The sequence below is a fragment of the Triticum urartu genome, chromosome 7, assembly GCF_003073215.2.
Source record: "Triticum urartu cultivar G1812 chromosome 7, Tu2.1, whole genome shotgun sequence".
NCBI lineage: Eukaryota > Viridiplantae > Streptophyta > Magnoliopsida > Poales > Poaceae > Triticum > Triticum urartu.
The window spans coordinates 599,181,633-599,209,587 of record NC_053028.1 but is presented as its reverse complement, the minus strand read 5'-3'; positions in this window follow the sequence as shown (position 1 = coordinate 599,209,587).

Here is a 27,955-nt window from a genome sequence, read left to right as displayed (position 1 = left end):
CCCTCGTATTGATCAGATTATTGATGCTACGACGGGTTGTGAGCGGTTGAGTTTTTTGGATGCTTACTCTGGTTATCATCAGATCAAGATGGAAGTTAAGGACCAGGAGAAGACATCTTTTATAACTCTCTTTGGAGCCTTCTGCTACGTGTCTATGCCGTTTGGGCTCAAGAGTGCCCAGGCGACGTACCAGCGATGTGTGCAGAATTGTCTTCATACTTAGATTGGGCGCAATGTTCATGATTATGTGGATGATATTGTGGTGAAGTCCAGAAAGAAGGAGACGTTGATAGATGATTTGAAGAAAACCTTTGATAATCTCCGGGTTTATAAGATGATGCTTAACCCGGCCATGTGTGTCTTTGGTGTACCAGCAGGCAAGCTCTTAGGTTTTCTGGTGTCTAACACGGGCATCGAGGCTAATCCGGAGAAGATCAAGGCCATCACTTCTCTGGCTAAACCGGTGTGTATCAACGATGTTCAACGTCTGGTGGGTCGTATTGCGGCGCTAAGCCGGTTGGGAGAGAAGGCTATCCCTCTGTATCAGATGATGAAAAAGACAGATAATTTTGTCTGGAGTGATGCCGCTAATGCGGCGATTGAGGATTTGAAAAAACAGTTGGCCGAGCCACCGATTCTTGCTGCCCCCGTTGATAAAGAGCCATTGTTGTTATACGTGGCTGCCAATGCCCGGGCTGTCAGTGTAGCTATTGTGGTGGAACGGAAGGAGACATGCAAAGAATATCCGGTTCAACGGGCGGTTTACTACATCAGTGAGGTGCTTATTGAATCCAAGCAGAGATATCCGCACTGGCAGAAGCTTGTATATGGGGTTTTTATGGCCGGCTGAAAGCTTAAGCAATATTTTCAGGGTCATCCCATCACCGTGGTTAGCTCCGCTCCTTTGGGAGATATCATCCAAAACAGGGAAGCAACTGGCCGGGTTGCTAAGTGGGCTATTGAGCTTGGACCTCACGGTTTAAAGTATGTGCCTCGTACGGCTGTCAAGTCCCAAGCATTGGTGGATTTCATCAATGATTGGAGTTACAGGCACCGGAGGAAAAGCAAGATAATACATATTGGACTATTTACTTTGATGGGTCCATGCAATTAGAGGGCCCGGAGGCTGGAGTTGTGCTTGCTTCCCCTCGAGGTGATAAATTTTGTTATGTTCTCCATTTGATGTTCCCTTGCACTAACAATGCAGCTGAATACGAGGCCTTGCTCCATGATCTTCGGATGGCTAAGGAGATGAACCTAAGCCGGGTAAGGTGCTTTGGTGACTCAGATTTGGTGGCTCAACAGGTCTCTGGTACTTGGGATTCCAAGGATCCACTCATGGCGGCTTATCGACGAGAGGTGGATGTTATCGCTGGTTACTTCAAGGGTTATCAAGTTGAGCATGTTGACCGGAGAAAGAATGAAGCGGCTGATGCCTTAAGCCGTTTGGATTCTCAATGTAAACCGGTGCCCCCTAATGGTTTTCTTGACGTTCTTCATAACCCGTCGGTCAAGTTACCCACAGAGGAGGATTTGACTATTCCTGACCCGGAGGCTCAGTTGGTAGTGGCTCTTCATGTTATCCCTGATTGGACATGTCGTGGTTTTGTCACGGCAGATGTCCTCGTGAAAGGACTTAGTCGTGGAGCCATCGCTACGGGTTAGCTTAAAGGGGTTAAACCGGACAAGGGACACGAGAGTTTTTATACTAGTTTGGCCCCTTCGATGAAGGTAAAAGCCTACGTCTAGTTGTGTTGGTATTGCTAGGGTTTCGATGACCAGGGAGCGAATCCGCTTTGCCTGGCTATCGAGTTGTTGTGTGTTTCCCCTAAACCGCTGCTGGGTTGTCCCTTTATATACACAGGTTGATGCCCGCCGGTTTACAGAGTCCCGAGGCCGGATCATAAACGTGTCCGGCTCGGTCTCTATCCTTCCTATTTTACAATACAAGTTACATGAGAAAGTTGGTTTATATCTATAGGCCTTAACCCGCCTTTGGGCCTTGGGCCTTCATAAAGCGCCACCATCCTTACGTCTTCATGGGCTTCTAATCTTCATAGAGTTAACCCGGCTACTCCTGGCCGGTTTACATCCAGTAGTAATATCCCCAACATTAGGCCCCAGATTGATTTGAACTTGTTCATGTCAATCTTCATCACTTAGAAAAATTCTTTCCCTGGCACCTTCGCATGGATCTTGTAAACCGTCATAACGTCATCCTCCAGGATCATGATAAATCGCCATGACATCACTTGCTATATAAAAAATTATACCTCTCACCTTCAGTTAATGAGCCTTCGACAATCGAGGCGACCACTTCGTTATCCATCCAATTTTCGGGCTCCTTGATTCTCGCGCCTGTCACCTCTCCATTTACCTTATAAATAGATGTTGGAAATATGCCCTAGAGGCAATAATAAATAAGTTATTATTATATTTCCTTGTTCATGATAATCGTTTATTATCCATGCTAGAATTGTATTGATAGGAAACTCAGATACATGTGTGGATACATAGACAACACCATGTCCCTAGTAAGCCTCTAGTTGACTAGCTCGTTGATCAATAGATGGTTACGGTTTCCTGACCATGGACATTGGATGTCGTTGATAATGGGATCACATCATTAGGAGAATGATGTGATGGACAAGACCCAATCCTAAGCCTAGCACAAAGATCGTGTAGTTCGTATGCTAAAGCTTTTCTAATGTCAAGTATCATTTCCTTAGACCATGAGATTGTGCAACTCCCGGATACCGTAGGAATGCTTTGGGTGTACCAAACGTCACAACGTAACTGGGTGACTATAAAGGTGCACTACAGGTATCTCCGAAAGTGTCTGTTGGGTTGGCACGAATCGAGACTGGGATTTGTCACTCCGTGTGACGGAGAGGTATCTCTGGGCCCACTCGGTAGGACATCATCATAATGTGCACAATGTGATCAAGGAGTTGATCACGGGATGATGTGTTACGGAACGAGTAAAGAGACTTGCCGGTAACGAGATTGAACAAGGTATAGGGATACCGACGATCGAATCTCGGGCAAGTACAATACCGCTAGACAAAGGGAATTGTATACGGGATTGATTAAGTCCTTGACATCGTGGTTCATCCGATGAGATCATCGTGGAACATGTGGGAGCCAACATGGGTATCCAGATCCCGCTGTTGGTTATTGACCGGAGAACGTCTCGGTCATGTCTGCATGTCTCCCGAACCCGTAGGGTCTACACACTTAAGGTTCGATGACGCTAGGGTTATAAAGGAAGTTTGTATGTGGTTACCGAATGTTGTTCGGAGTCCCGGATGAGATCCCGGACGTCACGAGGAGTTCCGGAATGGTCCGGAGGTAAAGAGTTATATATAGGAAGTGATGTTTCGACCATCGGGACAAGTTTCGGGGTCACCGGTATTGTACCGGGACCACCGGAAGGGTCCCGGGGGCCCACCGGGTGGGGCCACCTGCCCCGGGGGGCCACATGGGCTGTAGGGGGTGCGCCTTGGCCTACATGGGCCAAGGGCACCAGCCCCAATAGGCCCATGCGCCTAGGGTTTCCATAGGGGAGGAGTCCCACTAGTGGAAGGCACCCCTAGGTGCCTTGAGGGGGAGGGAAACCTCCCCTTGGCCGCCGCCCCCTAGGAGATTGGATCTCCTAGGCCGGCGCCCCCCCTAGGCCCTCCTATATATAGTGGGGGAAGGAGTGCTCTTGAGACACACCTTTTGCCTTTGGTGCAGCCCTCCCCCTCTCCCAAGTCCTTCTCCTCTCCTGTGGTGCTTGGCGAAGCCCTGCAGGATTGCCACGCTCCTCCACCACCACCACGCCGTTGTGCTGCTGTTGGATGGAGTCTTCCTCAACCTCTCCCTCTCTCCTTGCTGGATCAAGGCGTGGGAGACGTCACCGGGCTGTACGTGTGTTGAACGCGGAGGTGCCGTCCGTTCGGCACTAGGATCTCCGGTGACTTGGATCACGACGAGTACGACTCCATCAACCCCGTTCACTTGAACGCTTCCGCTTAGCGATCTACAAGGGTATGTAGATGCACTCTCCTTCCCCTCGTTGCTAGTCTCTCCATAGATAGATCTTGGTGACACGTAGGAAAATTTTGAATTTCTGCTACGTTCCCCAACAGTGGCATCATGAGCTAGGTCTATGCGTAGTTACTATGCACGAGTAGAACACAAAGTAGTTGTGGGCGTTGATTTTGTTCAATATGCTTGCCGTTACTAGTCTTATCTTGATTCGGCGGCATCGTGGGATGAAGCGGCCCGGACCGACCTTACACGTACTCTTACGTGAGACAGGTTCCACCGACTGACATGCACTATTTGCATGAGGTGGCTAGCGGGTGCCAGTCTCTCCCAATTTAGTCGGATCGGATTCGATGAAAAGGGTCCTTATGAAGGGTAAATAGCAATTGGCATATCACGTTGTGGTTTTGCGTAGGTAAGAAACGTTCTTGCTAGAAACCCATAACAGCCACGTAAAACATGCAAACAACAATTAGAGGACGTCTAACATGTTTTTGCAGGGTATGCTATGTGATGTGATATGGCCAAAGGATGTGATGAATGATATATGTGATGTATGAGATTGATCATGTTCTTGTAATAGGAATCACGACTTGCATGTCGATGAGTATGACAACCGGCAGGAGCCATAGGAGTTGTCTTAATTTATTTATGACCTGCGTGTCAACATAAACGTCATGTAATTACTTTACTTTATTGCTAACCATTAGCTGTAGTAGTAGAAGTAATAGATGACGTGACAACTTCAAGAAGACACGATGATGGAGATCATGGTGTCATGCCGGTGACGATGATGATCATGGAGCCCCGAAGATGGAAATCAAAAGGAGCTATATGATATTGGCCATATCATGTCACTATTATTTGATTGCATGTGATGTTTATCATGTTTATACATCTTATTTGCTTAGAACGACGGTAGTAAATAAGATGATCCCTCATTAAAATTTCAAGAAGTGTTCTCCCCTAACTGTGCACCGTTGCTAAAGTTCGTCATTTCGAAGCACCACGTGATGATCGGGTGTGATAGATCCTTACGTTCACATACAACGGGTGTAAGACAGTTTTACACACGCAAAACACTTAGGGTTAACTTGACGAGCCTAGCATGTGCATAGACATGGCCTCGGAACACAGAAGACCGAAAGGTCGAGCATGAGTCGTATGGTAGATAGGATCAACATGAAGATGTTCACCGACGTTGACTAGTCCGTCTCACGTGATGATCGGACACGGCCTAGTTGACTCGGATCATGTAATCACTTAGATGACTAGAGGGATGTCTATCTGAGTGGGAGTTCATAAGATGAACTTAATTATCCTGAACATAGTCAAAAGGTTTTTGCAAATTATGTCGTAGCTCACGCTATAGTTCTACTGTTTAGATATGTTCCTAGAGAAAAAATTAGTTGAAAGTTGATAGTAGCAATTATGCGGACTAGGTCCGTAAACTGAGGATTGTCCTCATTGCTTCATAGAAGGCTTATGTCCTTAATGCACCGCTCAGTGTGCTGAACCTCGAACGTCATCTGTGGATGTTGCGAACATCTGACATACACATTTTGATAACTACGTGATAGTTCAGTTAAACGGTTTAGAATTGAGGCACCGAAAATGTTTTGAAACGTCGCGAAACATATGAGATGTTTCGAGGGCTGAAATTGGGATTTCAGGCTCATGCCCACGTCAAGAGGTATAAGACCTCCGACGATTTTCTTAGCCTGCAAACTAAGGGAGAAAAGCTCAATTGTTGAGGTTGTGCTCAGATTGTCTGAGTGCACCAATCATTTGAATCGAGTGGGAGTTGATCTTCCAGATGAGACAGTGATGTTTCTCCGAAGTCATTACCACCAAGCTGCTAGAGCTTCGTGATGAACTATAATATATCGGGGACATATATGATGATCCTTGAGATATTCGCGATGTTTGACACCGCAAAAGTAGAAATCAAGAAGGAGCATCAATCGTTGATGGTTGGTAAAACCACTAGTTTCAAGAAGGGCAAGGGAAAGAAGGGATACTTCATGAAACGGCAAATCAGCTGCTGCTCTAATGAAGAAACCCAAGGTTGAACCCAAACCCGAGACTAAGTGCTTCTGTAATAAGGGGAACAGCCACTGGAGCAGAATTACCCTAGATACTTGGTAGATTAGAAGGCTGGCAAGGTCGATAGAAGTATATTGGATATACATTGTGTTGATGTGTACTTTACTAGTACTCCTAGTAGCACCAGGGTATTAGATACCGGTTCGGTTGCTAAGTGTTAGTAACTCGAAACAAAAGGCTACGGAATAAACGGAGACTAGCTAAAGGTGAGCTGACGATATGTGTTGGAAGTGTTTCCAATGTTGATATGATCAAGCAACGCACGCTCCCTCTACCATCGAGATTGGTGTTAAACCTAAATAATTGTTATTTGGTGTTTGCGTTGAGCATAGACATGATTGGATTATACCTATCGCAATACGATTATTCATTTAAGAAGAATAATGGTTACTCTGTTTATTTGAATAATACCTTCAAATGGTCTTACACCTAAAATGAATGGTTTACTGAATCTTGATCATAGTGATACACATGTTCATGCCAAAAGATAGTAATGATAGTACCACCTACTTGTGGCACTGCCACTTAAGTCATATCGGTATAAAACGCATGAAGAAGCTCCATGTTGATGGATCTTTGGGCTCACTCGTTTTTGAAAGGTTTGAGACATGCGAACCATGTCTATTGGTGTATATGCATGAAGAAACTCCATGCAAATGGACCGTTTAGACTCACTTGATTTTGAATCACTTGAGACATGCAAATCATACCACATGGGCAAGATGACTGAAAGCCTCGGTTTCAGTAAAATGGAACTAGAAAGCAACTTGTTGGAAGCAATACATTTTGATGTGTGCAGTCCAATGAGTGCTGAGGCATGTAGTGGATATCGTTATGTTCTTACTTCACAGATGATTTGAGTAGATGTTGAGTATATTTACTTGATAAATCACGAGTCTGAATTATTGAAAGGTTCAAGTAATTTCAGGGTGAAGTTGAAAGATCGTCGTGACAAGAGGATAAAATATCTATGATATGATCATAGAGATGAATATCTGAATTACGAGTTTGGCACAGAATTAAGACATTGTGGAAATTGTTTCACAACTAATACAGCCTGGAACACCATAGTGTGATGGTGTGTCCAAACATCATAACTGCACCCTATTGGATATGATGCATACCATGATGTCTCTTATCGAATTACCACGATAGTTTATGGGTTAGGCATTAGAGACAACCACATTCACTTTAAATAGGGCACCACGTGATTCCGATGAGATGACACCGTATGAACTATGGTTTAGAGAAACCTAAGCTGTCATTTCTTAAAAGTTTGGGGATGCGACGCTTATGTGAAAATGTTTTAGGCTGATAAGCTCGAACACCAAGCGGATAAATGCATCTTCATAGGACACCCAAACAGTTGGGTATACCTCCTGTCTTAGATCCGAAAGCAATAAGGGATTGTTTCTAGAATCGGGTCCTTTCTCGAGGAAAAGTTTCTCTCGAAAGAATTGAGTGGGAGGATGGTGGAGACTTGATGAGGTTATTGAACCGTCACTTCAACTAGTGTATAGCAGGGAACAAAGAGTTGTTCCTGTGGCACCTACACCAATTGAAGTGGAAGCTTATGATAGTGATCATGAAACTTCAGATCAAGTCACTACCAAACCTCGTGGGATGACAAGGATGCGCACTACTTCAGAGTGGTACGTGATCCTGTCTTGGAAGTCATGTTGCTAGACAACAATGAACCTACGAGCTATGGAGAAGCGATGGTGGGACCGGATTCCGATAAATGGCTCGAGGCCATAAAATCTGAGAGAGGATCCATGTATGAAAACAAAGTGTAGACTTTGGAAGAACTACTTGATGGTCGTGAGGCTGTTGAGTACAGATGGATTTAAAAGGAAGACGGACAATGATGGTAAATGTCACCATTAAGAAAGCTTGACTTGTTGTTAAGAAGTTCAAGGAGTTGACTACGGTGAGACTTTCTCACTCGTAGCGATGCTAAGAGTCTGTTGGAATTATATTAGCGATTACTGCATTATTTATGAAATCTTGCAGATAGGATGTCAAAACATTGTTTCCTCGACGATTTTCTTGAGGAAAGGTTGTATGTGATACAACCGGAAGGTTTTGTTAATCCTGAAAGATGCTAATAAGTATGCAAAGCTCCAGCAATCCTTCTAAGGACTGGAGTAAGCATCTCGGAGTTGGAATGTATGCTTTGATAAGATGATCAAAGTTTTGGGTTTATACAAAGTTTATGAGAAACTTGTATTTCCAAAGAAGTGAGTGGGAGCACTATAGAATTTCTGATGAGTATATGTTGTTGATCAGAAATGACGTAGAATTTCTGGAAAGCACATAGGGTTATTTGGAAAGTGTTTTTCAATGGAAAGCCTGGATTAAGCTACTTGAACATTGAGCATCAAGATCTATAAGGATAGATCAAAACGCTTAATGGTACTTTCAAATGAGCACATACCTTGACATGATCTTGAAGGTGTTCAAGATGGATCAGTCAAAGAAGGAGTTCTTGCCTGAGTTGTAAGGTATGAAGTTAAGACTTAAAGCTCGACCATAGCAGAATAGAGAGAAAGGACGAAGGTCGTCCCCTATGCTTAAGACGTAGGCTCTACAGTATGCTATGCTGTGTACCGCACCTGAAGTGTGCCTTGCCATGAGTCAGTCAAGGGGTACAAGAGTGATCCAAGAATGGATCACAGGACAGCGGTCAAAGTTATCCTTATTAACTAGTGGACTAAGGAATTTTCTCGATTATGGAGGTGGTAAAAGAGTTCGTCGTAAAGGGTTACGCCGATGCGAACTTTGACACTAATCCAGATTATTCTGAGTAGTAAACTGGATTCATATAGTAGAACAGTTATTTGGAATAGCTCCAAATATAGCGTAGTAGTTGCATCTACAAGATGACATAGAAATTTGCGAAATACATACGGATCTGAATGTTGCAGACCCGTTGACTAAAACCTCTCTCACAAGCAACATGATCAAACCCAGAACTCATTGAGTGTTAATCACATAGTGATGTGAACTAGATTATTGACTCTAGTAAACTCTTTGGATGTTGGTCACATGGCGATGTGACCTGTGAGTGTTAATCACATGGCGATGTGAACTAGATTATTGACTCTAGTGCAAGTGGGAGACTGTTGGAAATATGCCCTAGAGGCAATAATAAATTAGTTATTATTATATTTCCTTGTTCATGATAATCGTTTATTATCCATGCTAGAATTGTATTGATAGGAAACTCAGATACATGTGTGGATACATAGACAACACCATGTCCCTAGTAAGCCTCTAGTTGACTAGCTCGTTGATCAATAGATGGTTACGGTTTCCTGACCATGGAAATTGGATGTCGTTGATAACGGGATCACATCATTAGGAGAATGATGTGATGGACAAGACCCAATCCTAAGCCTAGCACAAAGATCGTGTAGTTCGTATGCTAAAGCTTTTCTAATGTCAAGTATCATTTCCTTAGACCATGAGATTGTGCAACTCCCGGATACCGTAGGAGTGCTTTGGGTGTGCCAAACGTCACAACGTAACTGGGTGGCTATAAAGGTACACTACGGGTATCTCCGAAAGTGTCTGTTGGGTTGGCACGAATCGAGACTGGGATTTGTCACTCCGTGTGACGGAGAGGTATCTCTGGGCCCACTCGGTAGGACATCATCATAATGTGCACAATGTGACAAGGAGTTGATCACGGGATGATGTGTTACGGAACGAGTAAAGAGACTTGCCGGTAACGAGATTGAACAAGGTATAGGGATACCGAACGATCGAATCTCGGGCAAGTACAATACCGCTAGACAAAGGGAATTGTATACGGGATTGATTAAGTCCTTGACATCGTGGTTCATCCGATGAGATCATCGTGGAACATGTGGGAGCCAACATGGGTATCCAGATCCCGCTGTTGGTTATTGACCGGAGAACGTCTCGGTCATGTCTGCATGTCTCCCGAACCCGTAGGGTCTACACACTTAAGGTTCGATGACGCTAGGGTTATAAAGGAAGTTTGTATGTGGTTACCGAATGTTGTTCGGAGTCCCGGATGAGATCCCGGACGTCACGAGGAGTTCCGGAATGGTCCGGAGGTAAAGAATTTTATATAGGAAGTGATGTTTCGGCCATCGGGACAAGTTTCGGGGTCACCGGTATTGTACCGGGACCACCGGAAGGGTCCCGGGGGCCCACTGGGTGGGGCCACCTGCCCCGGGGGGCCACATGGGCTGTAGGGGTGCGCCTTGGCCTACATGGGCTGTAGGGGGTGCGCCTTGGCCTACATGGGCCAAGGGCACCAGCCCCAATAGGCCCATGCGCCTAGGGTTTCCATAGGGGAGGAGTCCCACTAGTGGAAGGCACCCCTAGGTGCCTTGAGGGGGAGGGAAACCTTCCCTTGGCCGTCGCCCCCTAGGAGATTGGATCTCCTAGGCCGGCGCCCCCCCTAGGCCCTCCTATATATAGTGGGGGAAGGAGTGCTCTTGAGACACACCTTTTGCCTTTGGTGCAGCCCTCCCCCTCTCCCAAGTCCTTCTCCTCTCCCGTGGTGCTTGGCGAAGCCCTGCAGGATTGCCACGCTCCTCCACCACCACCACCACGCCGTTGTGCTGCTGTTGGATGGAGTCTTCCTCAACCTCTCCCTCTCTCCTTGCTGGATCAAGGCGTGGGAGACGTCACCGGGCTGTACGTGTGTTGAACGCGGAGGTGCCGTCCGTTCGGCACTAGGATCTCCGGTGACTTGGATCACGACGAGTACGACTCCATCAACCCCGTTCACTTGAACGCTTCCGCTTAGCGATCTACAAGGGTATGTAGATGCACTCTCCTTCCCCTCGTTGCTAGTCTCTCCATAGATAGATCTTGGTGACACGTAGGAAAAGTTTGAATTTCTGCTACGTTCCCCAACAATAGAACCAAGGGTCATCTTCCTTTCCCCCCTCCGTCTCCTCGCTTCTTCTTCCTCCTCGTGATGCCCCTGCACCCGAGCAGCGCCGCGATCGTCGAGCTTCGCCTCTGCATCTCCGTTGGCTGCTGCATCGACCTGGTTGCATCAGAAAGACGCGGCGCATCTCCGCTACCTCAACCGCTGCTGTAAGCCTCTCCTCTTTCCTCTGTAGATCCGTTAGGGTTCATGTCACTCTCCTCGTGTTCTTCATCAACCCATAGATAGTAGAGCTTGATCTTGATGTGTTCCGCATAGTAGCTATGGAACTCCTTATCTCAGCCATTTGATCCAAACCTTAAATACATCGTAACTTGATCTGGACTTTTTGTGAACTGCTTCGGGACCAAACTTTTAAGTGTCAATATTTTTCGTTTTCCTGACTTACGGTAGATCCAAAATTTCAATGCAATCCTGTGAAACCTGTTTCCCTCACTTAGGTATTTTTAGATCTGTACCCTTTACACCAATATAGGCGGTTTAACTTTTTGAAGTATGATAATCCGGCAGGTACCATTAGTCCCCTTTTAAACCGCCAATTTATTTATACTCCGGTTTAACAATATATATATATACCTCTGCCTCTGTTCATTCCTTATCATTCATAAATACCCTATCATCGGTTTTCTAATTTGCACATACTTGGATTCCTTTTCCCTGTTGTACCTTATGCATCACTATTAACGAATCGCAAACCGGCATTATTTTCTTCCCAGCTTTTCACTTGCAATGGCCAAGCAGTTTTATTCCTGCAACTGAGTCCCCTCCCGGGTTACTGAGGAGCAACTCAATGGAATGGTCAGGATTGGCACCTTACCGAAGAAGATGAGATCTGGTGGCGAGTTCCTGGGCCGGAAAATCCTCCCACCCCTAAGCAGGATGAAGTAGTGGTATCCAATATATTGGACCCAACTCGGTATCCAATATATGCAACTTTCAAGTTTTCTGTGAAGCGTACCTACAAGAAGAGCCAACTATTGAGTTGTTCCGCGATTTCTTCCATCTAAACTGTCACACTGAGTTTGTAGATGGACCCAATACTGAACTTGGCGGCGTCTCCATTCATAAAAGGAAAGAAGTTGAATTTCCTCATGCCAAACTTCACAGTCACCCAAAGGAGTGGAACCAAACTTGGTTCTATTGCAGAGACACTTCTCCCGAATATGAGAACCCTTTGCCAGGTTATCATGCACACCGGCTTGCTAACAATCATCCCCTTCCGCAACGACTAAGTGCCCAGGAACGGGCCTCGTATGCACCTCAACTCGCCAAGCTTAGAGCCTTCCTAGCCAACGGTTTAACAGGCGTGGACTTCGTTCGTTGCTGGATATCCTGGAGCATTTTGCCGTTAAGTCACCGCTCCGGTTTAATGTGTGAGTATATTGGTGACGTAGAAGACTCCCAACGCCATATCAATATTCAACTAACAGATGAAGAAGTCATTGAATCTGTTAAGAAAATATTGAACGAACCGGAAGTTGTCTGTAGCAAGACCGGGTTAAGCCCCTTTTATACGCAAAACAAACCACCCGTTGTAAGTATTGTTTGTGCTTCCGCTTTACACCTGATATTTTTGAACTGTGCAATCTTTGAATACCCTCTGCTCACATTTAAACAGGGTGACGATCCTTTCTGGAAAAAGAAACCTCAAGAGAAAGCAGCAAAGCCTTCTCGTCCTAAGACAAAAGCCGTCAAGAAAACCACAAAGAGAAAAGCACCTGAACGCATCAGTTTAGAACTGGATGACGACCCGGATGAACCGGAAGCAGAGGTAGAACTTGATTCACTTGGTTCACTTTTCATGCATCTCATTGACAATGACACTTATCAGAAGGACGTTGAGGGCAGCCAAGCTGGCGATGCAGAGGTAATTATCCTTTCCTCCGGTTCAGATCCTCTGCCAACACAAAAAATCCGTCAAGCAGTCCGGAAAGTAAGCTTTTCTCACCCTCTTGCTCACTTGGATCCAACATTTATTTTGAAGAAGCAGCAGCACGAGGCCCGCCGCACAACCCGGCACAACGGCCAAAAGGTTACTTCGACCGGTTTACCAGACACCCCGGTTCGAAAACGCCGATCTGAGGTATCACCCACTTCTGACACTTCTTATCCCAAGGCAGGCTATTTCCGACAACCTCTTATTCCGTCCGATTCAAATTATCAGGTGACACCTCCTTCATCCTTTGGCGAGTCAACAGCGACCCAACCCCCTCCTCTCAAAACCGTGTCTGGTTAAGTATTTCAACCCAATCTTTTGATGTTTCCCACTTTATATGCTATGCTAACCTTTGCATATTGTTTTGTTTAGCGCCAAAGCCAGACCCAGTAAAAAGGCTCGGGTGAACAACCCGCCCGAAGACCATGTGGTTATTGAACCGGAGCAAACCGCAGGACCGGAGGGTCCAAATACTGAAGCCACTTTTGATGAACCACCCCCTCAAGATCATAACGCTGATGAACAAGCAGAAGTTGATACTGCTGTGCCAGATGATGAACCGGCGAATCCAATCCGGAATGACGATAGACCTTCTAGTCTAGTGAGAACTACTGACATTCCATCAACTCCAGAAAAGGCTGCTGGAGACAAAGAAGATGAGGTTATCATTACCGGTATTGGCCACACCTCTCCTGGCCAACCTGTTGCATTGGCGAAACATAGTGCCAAAGAAGAATGTGTTGCCATGGAGAAAGGCAAGTGGAGCACCGATTTATCAAGCTATGCCCACTTCAGTGCTCAAGAACTCCACTCTGGCTTCCTAAACCGTCTGCACTCAAACCGTGACTATGAAGCCGGTTTGATGAATCAAATGAAGGAGCGCTATGAGGTACTGACATAACTTTTCCTTTCTTAAGTCCAATTGTAAATACCAACTCTAGTAGCCCCCAAGGGCCGTTTTATGATAGCAATCATAAATCGGGACTTTGTAATATATCAACCCTTGCATGCTTATCCTCCATATGTTTGAAATAAACGGGTATTTGATCGTGGTATCCCTGTAGTTTTCATCTGTGTAGCCCCCAAGAGCCGGTTTATCTTTCCAAGGTAAACCGGGTCTTTAATCAATGCTTCAACTTTGAACAGATGTACATTAGCCCCCAAGTGTCAAGGATAATACGTGTATTGTACTTGGGACTTGCAAAAATTTCTGATGATAGAGCCAATAGGCATTAGCCCCCAAGTACAAAGTGCATAACTTGTTATATGCTTGGTACTTCAAATATACATATCTCATTGATGATTTATCTTGCCCTTTGTAGGCCGAGTTGAATAAGAAGGACGCTCAAACTGCTGACCTTCAGGAGAACATTAAATCTCAGCAAGCAGAGGCTTCTAAGGCCAAGGAAGAACTGACAAATGCCTTAACAACCATGGAGAAGCTGAAAGAAACCTTTAATAAAGAGCGTGCAGACTGGGAGACAGAGAAGGCCGGTTTAACAAAGAAGGCCAAAGACGCAGAAGCAGCCCTGAAGCCGGTGGTTGAAGAACCGACCAGTTTAAAGCGGCAGATTAATGCCACGACTTCTGCTGTGTTTGGTGAGTACTCTCTCACGAAGTTTTTCTAATTCATAATATCTTACCAATGACCGGTTTACTGAGGCTTTACCATGACAGGGACCCGCATTACTCATCTGGGCTCCGACATGCTGATGAAGCTTAAAGCGGCGTATACTCTAATAGAACAATTGTATTCCGGGTCCCAATGAGCCATCTGTACTGCAGCGTATAACAAGCCTCCTCCAATGCTGATAAAAACCATCGAAAAGCTAGCCATGCTGCCTACCCGGTTGGATGAACTGAAGAGATTAGCCGCAAGGTTAGGTGCACTGACCGCGCTAATCCGGGCCAAGGCGTGGATTCCAGATCTGGAACCGGCATATATCATCAAAGGCTATCCTAGTGTGAAGGAAGATGGTTCAAATTTCAATAATGACGATCTCCGAAGGCTGACAAAGGAGATGCGGCCTATAGCAAGCAAACTGACGGATGACACAGATCTATCTCATTTTCAACCGGTTTACTATGTTGAGGGGAAAAGACAGCCTGCGCTGATTCATAATGTAGAAGATCTTGTTCCGCCAATCCGTAAGCATACTTATGCTCCTGACATGGACCCTTCCAACCTTATTCATGAAGAAGCCGTGTTTCAAGCCTTAACTGGAATCGATTGGTCAACGATTGATTTCCAGCGACTGGGTAGGGATGAGGAGAATGCGACCGCTCAAGATGACCCTCAATCTTCAAGCCGTCTAGATGAGGAATCATAAACCGGAGGCCGGTTTATCAGTTGCAGTCTGCCACTCCTATTAAAACAATTATTCAATTTGGGTTGTTTAAAGCGCCTTGTAATAGGATAGCGTGAACACTTTATCTGTCATGCCATCGAGCATGTTTCTTTTGCTTGTTACTGAGAACTTGCCATGCCTTTGGGAGCTATTATATGCATAGTCCATTATGGCTTTTGTTCCTGCATATAAAAACTTGAAAGTGTCCTAGTGGTTTACCACTGGACGGGTCATGATGCCCCAAAAAATATATACATAACTTGGATAGAGAACCAAGATTGTAATAACCAGATATAAAATAGATGATACCTGTGATATATCTCATTGGCTGACCAACTGTTGGTATAGTAAGGGTGAAAACACCAATCTGGAGTATTGATGACTCCTTTCCCTCTTGCCGGTTCATATGAAAACCATACTGGGGTATGATAACCACCGATTTGTTCATATAATGCTGGTGACCTCTAGTCAAAACCAGACTGGAACAATCTTACTGCCGGTTTAAAACTGATCATGGACTAACAATTGAGCATTGAAAGCCACGCCGGGTTGTAATAAACACCGGTTTATCATAAAATATTCATAAATCTCTTATCAAAAGATTTTAAAATAACAAATACAAAAGAAATATGCAAGGCTTTTCATGGGCTGCCAGGCCCTAAATTGAGGCTTTTCATGGGCTGCCAGGCCACTGAGTTAAACCATTTTTCAAAGCCTTTTAAGATGGACCTCAATCTTTAACCAATCATCGTTTTAACTTTGACAAGTTCAGGGTCTATGAGATTGACTTGTCAAACGTTCGATGGGTCATACCAGGTTTACCTGGACGGAGTGGCTTACTTAAAAAGGTAGGATAACCCGGGTTTTTAGGTGAATACACCTGGCTTCCAAGCCTGGCTTGATAGCCTATTACAAGGGTGCAAGCTCGTTGTTCTTTGAGAAGCAAGGAGCCCCCAAGTAATATTTGAGCTATGCTCAGTGGATACCTATGTTTGAGTTGTGCTTTATGCAATAGACTCTCTTTGGTTCCACATAATTTCCTTTTGGCCTTAAGCCTATCAAAAGGTGTAGCTATGGTGTAAATACAATGAAGCCCCCTAGTGATTTCCCTTTTTATCTGTGTGGCTTTATAGGCTGGGTTAATAGAACTCCGCTTTGTAAGTAGAAGCCCCCACGGAACCACACATGATGTAAAAAAGAACAGAGACCCCACTTTAGCTGAGGCTCCGGTTTATTATATAATATATACATTGTCATAAGTATGTACATAAGAAGAGCATGTGGCTCAAGTATAGTAAGGCTGAAGGAGAGCTATATTCCATGGCCGCTGGGTCTCCTCCTCCGATTTGCGCGAGTCTTTGTGCTCTTGAACATCGATAAGGTAGTATGACCCGTTGTGCAGGTTTTTGCTAACCACAAAAGGTCCTTCCCAAGGTGGGGATAACTTGTGCATATCAGTCTGATCCTGGATGAGCCGGAGCACCAGATCGCCTTCTTGAAAAGTTCTAGTCTTAACCCGACGGCTGTGATAACGTCGGAGATCTTGTTGATAAATCGCCGACCGCGCCGCTGCGAGATCACGCTCCTTATCTAATAGGTCCAGTGAGTCCTGACGTGCCTTCTCATTTTCAGCTTCAACGTAAGCCGCCACACGGGGCGAGTCATGGCGGATGTCACTAGGGAGAACCGCCTCTGCTCCGTAAACCATGAAGAAAGGCGTGTAACCCGTAGATCTGTTTGGTGTAGTGTTGATACTCCATAATACGGAAGGTAACTCCTCCACCCAACAACCCGGCGTCTGCTTTAAAGGAACTAGAAGCCGAGGTTTAATACCTCTCAAAATTTCTTGATTTGCCCTCTCTACTTGACCATTAGACTGGGGGTGAGCCACTGGCCTTACATCAAGCCGGATGTGCTCACGTTGACAAAATTCCTCCATATCACCCTTGGACAGATTAGTACCGTTATCAGTTATAATGCTGTGTGGAAAACCAAACCAGAATATCACCTTTTTGATGAATTGGATCGCCATGGCTGCATCACACTTACTGACTGGCTTCGCCTCTACCCACTTGGTAAACTTATCAACCGCCACCAACAGGTGGGTCTTTTTATCCTTGGACCTCTTAAAGGGTCCAACCATATCTAGCCCCCAAGTTGCAAACGGCCAAGTGATTGGAATCATTCTCAACTCCTGAGCCGGAACATGAGCGCGGCGTGCAAATTTCTGACAACCGTCACACCTTTTTACTAAATTCTCAGCATCAGCATGAGCCGTCAACCAGTAGAAGCCGTGACGAAAAGCCTTAGCCACCAAGGACTTTGAACCGGCATGGTGACCACAATCTCCTTCGTGGATCTCACGCAAAATCTCACAACCTTCTTGAGGAGACACACAACACTGAATCGCCCCTATCACGCTGTAATGATGTAACTGCCCATTGATAATGGTCATTGACTTGGATCGCCTGATTATCTGCCGGGCCAAGGTTTCATCCTTCGGTAACTCACCCCGGTTCATGTAAGCCAGGTACGGGACTGTCCAATCCGGTATAACATGCAAAGCCGCCACCAACTGGGCCTTCGGGGTCAGGAATAGCCAACTCCTCCTCTGTGGGTAGCCTGACCGATGGATTATGAAGTACATCGAGGAAGACATTAGGTGGCACTGGTTTACGCTGAGAGCCTAGACGACTTAAAGCGTTCGCTGCTTCATTCTTTCGCCGGTCTATATGGTCAACTTGATAACCTTTGAAATGACCAGCCACTATGTCCACCTCCCGTCGATATGCAGCCATGAGTGGATCCTTGGAATCCCAAGTGCCAGATACCTGCTAAGCCACCAGGTCCGAGTCACCGAAGCACTTAACCCGGCTTAAGTTCATCTCCTTAGCCATCCGCAGACCGTGGAGTAAGGCCTCATACTCAGCTGCATTGTTAGTACAAGGGAACATTAAGCGGAGAACATAACAAAACTTGTCACCTTGTGGGGAAGTTAATATGACTCCAGCCCCGAGCCCTCCAATTTCCTAGACCCATCAAAGTGTATAGTCCAATAAGTGTTGTCTGGCTTTTCCTCTGGTGCCTGCAACTCTGTCCAATCATTGATGAAGTCCACGAGTGCTTGAGATTTGATCATTGTGCGAGATGTATATTTGAGCCCGTGAGGTCCAAGCTCAATAGCCCACTTGGCAATCCGGCCAGTCGCCTCCCTGTTTTGGATGATATCTGTAACGTCCTCGATGCGGCTATATCTCCCACGTGTCGAAGCACGACTTAGAGGCATAACCGCATTGAAAGCAATGTCGCAAGTGAGGTAATCTTCACACAACCCATGTAATACATAAGGGAAAGAGATACATAGTTGGCTTACAATCGCCACTTCACACAATTACATGAAAAAAGCATTACATCAACCAGTTACAATCAAGGTCCGACTACGGAACCAAAATAAAAGAAGAACCCCAAATGCGACAAGGTCCCCGATTGACCCCAACTGGGCTCCACTACTGATCAACTAGAACGAAACAACACAAAGGACAAGATCTTCATCGAGCTCCTCCTGAGCTTGGTTGCGTCATCTGCACGGACTCATCGGCACCTGCAAGCTGGTTTTGGAAGTATCTATGAGCCACGGGGACTCAGCAATCTCACACCCTCGCGATCAAGACTATTTAAGCTTATGGGTAAGGTAAAGGTATGAGGTGGAGCTGCAGCAAGCGACTAGCATATATGGTGGCTAACCTGTTCGCAAAAGAGAGCGAGAAGAGAAGGCAAAGCACGATCGAGAAACTATGATCAAGAAGTGATCCTAGAACAACCTACGTCAAGCATAACTCCAACACCGTGTTCACTTCCCGGACTCCGCCAGAAAGAGACCATCACGGTTACACACGCGGTTGATGCATTTTAATTAAGGTCAACTTCAGGTTTTCTACAACCGGACATTAACAAATTCCCATCTGCCCATAACCGCGGGCACGGCTTTCGAAAGTTCAAAACCCTGCAGGGGAGTCCCAACTTAGCCCATGACAAGCTCTCACGGTCAACGAAGGATATACCTTCTAGCGGGAAGGTTCGATCAGACTCGGAATCCCGGTTACAAGACATTTCGACAAGGTAAAACTAAACCAGCAACACCGCACGAATGTGCCAACAAATCCCGATAGGAGCTGCACATATCTCGTTCTTAGGGCACACCGGATGAGCAAGACGTCGGGTAGGCCAGCCCAGAGTTGCCCCTGGTAGCCCCGGACATCGCTCGGTTGGACCAACACTCAGAGGAGCACTGGCCCAGGGGGGGGGGTTAAAATAATGATGACCCTTGAGTCTGCAGAACCCAAGGGAAAGAAAAGGCTAGGTGGAAAATGGTAAAACCAAGGTTGGGCATTGCTGGAGGAGTTTTATTCAAGGCGACCTGTCAAGGGGTTCCCATTATTACCCAACCGCGTAAGGAACGCAAAATCCGGGAACATAACACTGGTATGACGGAAACTAGGGCGGCAAGAGGGGCTGAGCAAAGCGGTAACATAGCCAATCAACGGTTCGCTAGGACATGGTGGGTTAGAGGTTTGACATGGCAATTTGGGAGGCATGATAAGCAAGTGGTAGGCATCATAGCATAGGCATAGCAAAAGAGCGAGCATCTAGCAAAGCAAAGATAGTAGTGATTTCGAGGGTATGATCATCTTGCCTGCAAAGTTGTCAGAGTTGACTGGATCCTCGAAAGCAAACTCAACGGGCTCCTCGCAAACGTGACGTTACCGGAACCAACCCGAAGAAGCAAACACCGGAAAGAAGCACACAACATAGTAAACAACCAACACATGAACATGGGATGATATGCGGGATGCGGTATGCGATGCATATGCATGATTTGACAATGAATGAATGAACCTGGCCTCAACTTGGAAATCCAAGTGTGCCACTGGAAAGGTGAGATGAAATCGCCTGAAAATGATATAAAGAACGCCGGAATCAGAGTCACGGTTTGGAAAAGGCAAGCAAAACAAATATGGCACCGGTCTGCGATAAACAGCAAGTAGCCATCCTAATGCAACAAGATGAACATGCTACAGCACTCAAACATGACAACAAAATACATGGCAGGGATCCATTCATGATGCTTAACAAAAGATGAACACTGAGCTACGGCCAATTCATCCATTAACAGGTTCAAACAAGCATGTCAAAAGTGCAAACGATAACATGTTTCAGACTTAGTGAAATTAACACAAGCCTGGAATTTCAGATCAGGTAGCACACTTTGAAGCAATAAAACTATATGCTACAGGAAATTAACATGGCAAAGTAAGGCATGGCATGGATCTACTCAAAGAGCTTAACAAAAGTCCCTTAGTGACCTTGAGCCAAAAGGGATCAGAAAATACAATTGCAAGCATGTGAACATGGCAAAAACATAATCAGATTACAGACTTAGTGAAAAATTGGAGCATGCAAATCAGATATCAAGTAGGCATGTTTACGAGCTCGATGCACTCACGACGGAGCAAGTCATGACAATCTAAGCATACACCCATCAAGAATACACATTATACAAGCTAGAAATGGCAAGAACAATAACATAGCATGCACAGATCAACTACAACATCCTCGGAAAAATCGCTAACAAGTAGACAATCTGCCCAGATTCACGAAATAGCAAAAGTAGAGTTTGATTGACTCAAGCTAGGGTGCTCCATAATTTCAAACAAAGACATGGATGGATAGAGCACTACAAGATTAACAAAACATTCTTACTGATCATCCTCAAAAGAGGCACGGATCACTAGGAAACAACATGAACATATGGCATATTGAGATAAACAGATCAAGGACAGTGGAATTCTAAGTCCCTGAAATCAGCATTAACGAATGCACCACTTTGCAAGCTTGTGCTAGTCACCACACATATCACAAAAATACATGGATAACACCTCTGGAAAGATGGCATGGCATATAACAAAACACATGTAGAGCTCAGGAGCATATCATGCACACATTAATCATGGCAAAAATGACAAATAGCTATTTGGTGCAGCAGATCTGACAATTAACTCAAATAGCACTCTTCCAACAGCATTTCGGGCATCAAGATATACTCAAATGAAAATGATGCAATGAGATGAAATGATGTGCTCTCTGAGACGAACATTTTGATATGCTACATGCATGAATCGGAGCTAGAGACACAAAGTTATGATGCAATGAACATGCCCAAAAATACTGAGGACTTAGCAGATTTCGAGGGGGGTGGAAAGTCAACCTCTGGGTTTTTTTCAGATTTGGGCGCGGTGAACGAGGATCGCTGGAGGAAGACCGCGCGGTTGCCGGAGGAGAAGAGGGAGGTCACCGGCGATGTCGAGGTCGCCGGATCCGGTCGCTCGTCGACCGGATCTGGCCGGAGGAGGGGAGCTCCGGCGAGCTCCTGCAGGGAGGCGCGGCGCGGGGCTCGGAGGTGCTGTGCAACGGCGGCGGCGGCGGGAAGCTCCAGGCATCGGCGGGGAGCAGGCCGCGGCGGGGCGGCGAGCTCCGGCAGGGGCGGGCGCCGACGGGAACCGGGCGGCGACGAGGCACGCGGAGGGTGCGGGCGATGAGCGCTCGGGCGCTGGAGGCCGGGAGCCGGGCGGCGACGGGATGGGCGGCGCCGGCGTCTTTCGGTGGTGGCGGCGGTGGCCGGCGCAGCTCCGGCGGCTGGAAGCAGAGAAGACGGCGGGCGGCGCACGCGGGGTGCTCCGCGGGTGGCGGCGGCGGTTGGGCCCCGCGGGCCCGATCCGGGCCGCGCGGGCCGGCGGCGGGGCGCGGTGGAAACAGCGGCGGTTGGACACTTGGCGCATTGCGATTGGTCCGGCGCAGCGATGTGGACATGTCCGAGCGCGGTGAAAGTGTCCGGTGGCGCGAGGTGGAAGAAGACTAGGGTTTCATCCGAAATTTCAGGGAGATGCACATATTTATAGGTAGAGGGAGCTAGGAGTGTCCAAATGAGGTGTGGTTTTCAGCCACGCGATTGTGATCGAACGCCCGAGATGATGGAGGAGGTTTAGGTGGGTTTTGGGCCAAATTGGAGGGGTGTTGGGCTGCAACACACATGAGGCCTTTTCGGTCCCTCGGTTAACCGTCGGAGCATCAAACGAAGTCCAATTGGTACGGAACTTGACAGGCGGTCTACCGGTAGTAAACCAAGGCCGCTTGGCAAGTCTCGGTCCAATCCGGAAATGTTTAACCCCCACACATGAGAAGAAGGTAGAAATGACCACCGGAGGAGATAGGAGCGCCGGAATGCAAAACGGACAACGGGGAAAATGCTTGGATGCATGAGACGAACATGTATGCAAATGAAATGCACATGATGACATGATATGAGATGCATGACACACAAGCAATGACAAGGAAACAACAGTGAATAACTGGAGGACACCTGGCACATCGGTCTCGGGGCGCTACAATATCTCCCAGAGGGGCTGAACTAACCATTGTGATAGGATGACCTTGAAAATAATGTTTGAGCTTCCGGCTTGCCATGAAAACTCCATACACCAACTTCTGCCAATGCGGGTACCTCTTCTTTGATTCAATAAGCACCTCACTGATGTAATAAACCGGCCGTTGAACCAGATACTCCTTTCCAGCCTCCTTGCGCTCCACAACAACAGCCACACTAACAGCCCGGGCATCAGCAACCACATATAGCAATAAGGGCTCTTTATCGACCGGAGCCGCAAGGATTGGCGGTTCGGCTAACTGTCTCTTCAAATCCTCAAACGCTTTATCAGCCTCATCGCTCCAGACAAAGTTATCCATTTTCTTTAGCATCTGATATAAAGGGATAGCCTTCTCCCCAAGACGACTGATAAACCGGCTCAAAGCCGCAATCCGGCCCGCCAGATGCTGAACGTCATTGATACATGCCGGTTTAGCCAGAGAGGTGATAGCTGTGATCTTCTCCGGATTAGCCTCAATGCCCCTGTTAGACACCAAAAAACCCAAGAGCTTGCCTGCCGGAACACCAAAGACACATTTGTCCGGATTAAGCATCATCTTATAAACCCGGAGGTTGTCAAAAGTCTCTCTCAAGCCATCTATCAATGTTTCCTCCTTCCTGGACTTCACCACAATATCATCCACATATGCATGAACATTGCGCCCAATCTTCTTATGAAGACAATTCTGAACACAGCGCTGATAAGTCGCCTGGGCACTCTTGAGCCCAAAGGGCATAGAGACATAGCAGAAGGCTCCAAAGGGAGTTATAAAAGCTGTCTTCTCCTGGTCCTTAACTGCCATTTTGATCTGATGATAACCAGAATAAGCATCCAGAAAACACAAACGGTCACAACCTGCCATAGAATCAATAATCTGATCAATGCGAGGGAGGGCAAAGGGATCAGCTGGACAAGCCTTGTTCAAGTTTGTGTAGTCCACACACATACGCCAAGTGCCGTTTTTCTTAAGAACCAGCACCGGATTAGCCAGCCACTCCGGGTGAAAGACCTCCACAATAAACCCTGCGGCCAACAGCCGGGCTACCTCCTCACCAATAGCCTTACGCCTTTCTTTGTTGAAGCGGCGGAGAAACTGCCTGACCGGTTTAAACTTAGGATCTATATTAAGTGTGTGCTCAGCGAGTTCCCTCGGTACACCTGGCATGTCAGAAGGCTTCCATGCAAAGATGTCCCGGTTCTCACGGATGAACTCGATGAGCGTGCTTTCCTATTTGGGATCCAGGTTAGCGCTGATGCTGCATTGCTTGGATGAATCGCCAGGAACAAAATCAACCATCTTAGTGTCTATAGCTGATTTAAACTTCAACGCCGGATCATGCTCCGTAGTTGGTTTTTTCAAAGAAGTCATGTCTGCCGGATCAACATTGTCTTTATAAAACTTCAGCTCCTCTGTGGCACAAACCGACTCAGCATAAGCCGCATCACCCTCTTCACATTCCAAAGCAATCTTCCTGCTCCCATGTACTGTGATGGTCCCCTTATGACCCGGCATCTTAAGCTGTAGATAAACATAACACGGCCTCGCCATGAACTTGGCATAAGCCGGTCGTCCGAACAGGGCGTGATACGGACTCTTGATTTTCACCACCTCAAAAGTCAACGTTTCTGACCTTGAGTCATGATCATCTCCAAAAGTCACCTCTAGGGCTATCTTGCCCACTAGATACGCAGATTTACCAGGCACCACACCATGAAAAATGGTGTTCGACGGTTTAAGATTCTTATCTGTCAATCCCATACGGCGGAAGGTATCATAGTAAAGGATATTGATACTACTTCCTCCATCCATAAGCACCTTGGTGAACTTATACCCCCCAACTTGAGGTGCCACCACTAAGGCCAGATGACCCGGATTATCAACCCAGGGTGGGTGATCCTCTCGACTCCATAAAATTGGTTGTTCAGACCAGCGCAAATACTGAGGCACTGCCAGTTCAACAGAGTTCACGACCCTTTTGTGAAGCTTCTGATCACGCTTACACAAGCTAGTGGTGAAGACATGATTATGATACTGCCCACTATTCAACTGCTTTGGATTGCTCTGATAACCCGACTGCTGTTGCTGCTGCTGATTCCCCTGATGGTTATAACCTCCCTGATTGCCTTGATTGTCGTGTCCGGTCTGATGGCCTTGGAATTCTAAACCGGAGCTGCCGCCTCCATAACCTGGCCCATGAAAACCGCCTCCTGAACCGCCGGGCGGACCATTGTCATATTGGAACATATTGGAATTTTTGAACTCTAGCATGATGAAGCAATCCTTCCAAAGATGCGAAGCTGGCTTCTCCTTCGATCCATGCTTTGGACAAGGTTGGTTTAACAGGCGCTCCAGATTGGGGCCTGACCCTCCGCCCCTCTTGGGCGGTTTTCCCTTACGACACTGACCGTTATCCCGAGCATTGGTGTTTGCATCAAAGTCCAAACTATTGTCTGCCTTGCGCTTACCATTATTCCCATGACCTGCCAGATTGTGCTGCCGCCCCTTGGCATTGTCGTTCTTTTTCCCCTTCCCTGGTTTGTCATCCTCAGACTCAGGGTCTTTGGTACTATCTGAATCAGCATATTTCACCAAAGTAGCCATAAGGGTTGACATGTCATTGCAGTGACGTTTGAGCCTCCCTAACTTCAGTTTTAATGGCATAAACCGGCAATTTCCCTCCAATGTCAAAACTACTGTATCCGCGTTGATGCGGTCCGACGAATGCAGAACAACTGAGACTCGCTTCACCCAATGGGTTATGGACTCCCCATCCTCTTGAAGACAAGCAGCTAGGTCCACAATCGACATAGGCTGCTTACAAGTATCCTTAAAATTCTGGATAAACCGTTTTTTTAACTCAGCCCACGACCCGACAAAGTTAGCTGGTAAGCTCTTTAACCAAGTACGAGCTGTCCCCTCCAACATCATGGTGAAGTACTTAGCACACACCGCTTCATCCACATCCAACATCTCCATCGCCATCGCATAACTCTCAACCCATGATTCAGGGGGTAAATCGGCAGTGTAATTGGGCACCTTATGAGGGCCTTTAAAATCCTTGGGCAGTCGTACATTACGCAAAGCGGGAGTGAGGCATGGCACCCCTAAAGAACTGAAGACCACGCCTGGCTCCACTTAAGCGGTAGGACGAACCGGAGTAAGCTGACGAGCCACATGCTGTGCCGCTAACTCGGCTTCTCGACGTGCACGACCATGATCCACCACATCCTGCGCATTAGCACCACCACCTGCCAGGTTATGCCCTCGCGGTGAGTTACGGTTGAGGGAGTCCTGGATTAGGGGGTGTCCGGGTAGCCGGACTATACCTTCAGCCGGACTCCAGGACTATGAAGATACAAGATTGAAGACTTCGTCCCGTGTCCAGATGGGACTTTCCTTGGCGTGGAAGGCAAGCTTGGCGATGCGGATATTCAAGATCTCCTACCATTGTAACCGACTTTGTGTAACCCTAACCCTCTCCGGTTTCTATATAAACCGGAGGGTTTTAGTCCGTAGGACAACTTCATCATACAACAATCATACCATAGGCTAGCTTTTAGGGTTTAGCCTCCTCGATCTCGTGGTAGATCTACTCTTGTACTACTCATATCATCAATATTAATCAAGCAGGACGTAGGGTTTTGCCTCCATCAAGAGGGCCCGAACCTGGGTAAAACATCGTTTCCTTGCCTCCTGTTACCATCCGGCCTAGACGCACAGTTCGGGACCCCCTACCCGAGATCCGCCGGTTTTGACACCGACATTGGTGCTTTCATTGAGAGTTCCTCTGTGCCGTTGCAATCAGGAAGGATGCCTCTTCCCGTCTTTAAAGATGGCGCCGTTACTAAGGGAGCCTTGGCTGTCGGCCAAACTCTCCGGCTAGGCAGTTTTCTCATGACCGCCTGTTCGGCCGTTGCACCGACGGTGACCTCTCGGGTCATCAAAAGCAATCTTCACGTCAGCTCGGAACTCGTCGAGCAGTTAGATCCAATGGAGCTCTCTTCCGTAAACGAGCTCTTGGATCGCATCGCCGCCTTGGGGGTCACTACGGATTATGACCAGATTGGGCTTAAACCCGATCTAAGAGAAATTAATTCTCCCCAAGTCACCCATCACGTTGCCGTGGTAGAGGCACAGTGCGGCGACTCTTCATCTATCTTAAGGACTAGCTACATCCGGATTCCTGATCTCTCCAAGCCGGATACCCGCGGAGGGGAGGATGTAACTCAAGACCTGAACTTAGAATCAGGCAACGGGCTAGATTCACTGGACACCATCCAAGAATCCAAACTTTAGAGTTCGGAAACTTCTTGGCCTCTGAGTCTTAGATTGGGTGAAGTTCCGGACTTAATTCCACCCACCCACCTGAACATAAGCGATCTATCCCAAATCAGGCAAAAGCCCGACGAAATAGTACATCATTACTGGGCAAGGTTCCTCCTGGTTATGAACAAGATAAAGGACTGCCGCGAGGAAGACACAATCTCAATCTTCTGCAATAATTGCACGGACAAGGGAATCCTCAACGCCACAGGTCGTCGTGATCTTACACGCTTCGCTGACTTGGCATCCATAGTACAAAAGTACCGTGCGATGGAAAGCGCCCGAAAAACCGAAACTAAATTTTGGGACAATCCGGCCCTGAATAGAAACCTCGTCCGAAATAAAAGGGTGCATCATCATCAGACACCCGAGTTAAAAACCAAAAAACCAAAACCCTCTACAGGGCATGGAACCGTACTGGAGGGATGGCTTAATGGACCCTGTAAAATTCATAGTACAGAGGACGCCACACCAACTCATAGCCTCAAAGCATGTTGGACACTCCGGCAGGTGGCCAAAAGGGGCGAAGATCTCCTAATTCCGGAGGCCCCAGAAAGCCACCTCAGGGACTCCAGTACAGTCTTAATAGTCTTCGAGACTTTCGCATCAAATAATATGCGAAAAAGAACACTCCGCAGCCTCGCCGAAGTCTATCAAGTAGCAACAATAAACCCATGGAGTGACACGACTATTACTTTTAATGCCAGTGATGAACCTAAATTCCGAACAGCTCGAGCACCAGCCGCATTGGTACTCAGTCCTATAGTGGACGACTTTCGCCTCACCAAGGTACTC